The sequence below is a fragment of the Erpetoichthys calabaricus genome, chromosome 1 (assembly GCF_900747795.2).
Source record: "Erpetoichthys calabaricus chromosome 1, fErpCal1.3, whole genome shotgun sequence".
NCBI classification, from domain to species: Eukaryota; Metazoa; Chordata; class Cladistia; order Polypteriformes; family Polypteridae; genus Erpetoichthys; species Erpetoichthys calabaricus.
The window spans coordinates 11,258,579-11,260,331 of NC_041394.2; the positions used below are offsets into that span (position 1 = coordinate 11,258,579).

Genomic DNA, 1,753 nt, shown 5'->3' on the forward strand with positions numbered 1-1,753 from the left:
GTAGAGTGCTTTGTGCACGTGACAACAGAAAAATAAATAGTTATTGTGCTTTTACCCTGTGTTTGGAGTGGTACCTGAGGGTCCGAGAGGTGGATCGAGGGCAAATCTGCTGCAATAGATAGATAGATAGATAGATAGATAGATAGATAGATAGATAGATAGATAGATAGATAGATAGATAGATAGATAGATAGATAGATAGATACTTTATTAATCCCAAGGGAAAATTCACATACTCCAGCAGCAGCATACTGATACAAAAAACAATATTCAATTAAAGACTGATAAAAATGCAGGTATAACAGACAATAACTTTGAATAATGTTAACGTTTACCCCAAATTATGCAGTTGAGTTTTCCGCATTTGGGGAAATCGCAGGGGTCAGCACACCTGGAGTGCAATGGATGAGCCTCGCCCTGGGAGAACCACCTTAGTGATCATGGTATTTCTCCTGCCAGGTAAGTATAAAAAAAGGCATATAAAAGACATATGCATTGCATTTTTCATTTCAACAGATGGTGCACCAAATACATTAACACTGCTTTTACGAATCCCATACCAAATGGCAAATAACAGAGACATGCATTGCATTTTTCATTCCAACAATTGGCACATCACAAACATTAACACTGCTTTTACAAATCCCATACCAAATGGAACATAACAGAGACATATGCATTGCATTTGTTATTCCAACAGGTGGTAATTTTTGGAAATACTTTTTGGGACTTCATGCCTTGGTACTTGTAGTTCATAACCCTGCTAAATACAAGGTTTAATGTTATCAATGGGTGGCGCAGTGGGTAGCGCTGCTGCCTTGCAGTTAGGAGACCCGGGTTTGCTTCCCGGGTTCTCCCTGCGTGGAGTCTGCATGTTCTCCCCATAACTGCGTGGGTTTCCTCTCACAGTCCAAAGACATGCAAGTTAGGTGCATTGGTGATCCTAAATTGTCCCTACTGTGTGTTTGGTGTGTGTGTGTGTGCCCTGCGGTGGGCTGTTGATCTGCATGGGTTTTGTTTCCTGCCTTGCGCCCTGTGTTGGCTGGGATTGGCTCCAGCAGACCCCCGTGTGACCCTGTAGTTAGGATAATAATCCTCTGTAGGGTTGGATAATGGATGGATGGATGTTATCAATTTTCGCTAGGCCAGCATATCATGTGGCAATATTTGTGACTATAGGGACAACCCAGATGCCAAAGCAGACAGACACATTTGGAAATGGCTTAGGGTCGTGAGACGTCTCTAATCGGGTTGTGCTGAGTAATAAATTTCAATTGAAGTGAATGAGAAAGGGTCGTGAGAGATTTGTGTAAAGCCATGTGATGGGTCACCACTTGCATGTTTCAAACAAATTCCCTGAACACAATCCGTCAAACAATCTTCAAGGGGGAACCTGGACAACATTCAGTGGTGATTCTCCAACGTGGACATCCAAGGGATGACGATTGGTGGCAATCCTCCAAGGGGGATTGGGATGACATTCGTCTGCAATTCTCCTGGGGAAACCCCACTGCCAGATGATAATCAGTGGTGATCCTCCAAGGGGATACCAGATGATGGTTGTCAGTGATTCTCCAAGGCGGACATCCAAGGGATGATGGTTGGTAGCAATCTTCCAAGGGGGATTGGGATGACGTTTGGCTGCAATTCTCCTGGGGATCAAAACCCCCCCACACACACACACGTGCGACTAGGAGGACGCTGAGTGGACCAAGTGGAGGTAATTACCTGCCAGGCTGGCACTAAACCACCC

At 44.4% G+C, this 1,753-nt stretch overlaps 1 non-coding gene across 1 annotated transcript; it reads right to left on the bottom strand.

Moving 5' to 3' along the window:
• Positions 1 to 304: 304 nt before the first annotated feature.
• LOC114669482 (U1 spliceosomal RNA) lies at positions 305 to 467 on the bottom strand. Its single transcript, XR_003719072.1, has one exon. It is a non-coding gene; the product is annotated as a U1 spliceosomal RNA (small nuclear RNA).
• Positions 468 to 1,753: the final 1,286 nt, after the last annotated feature.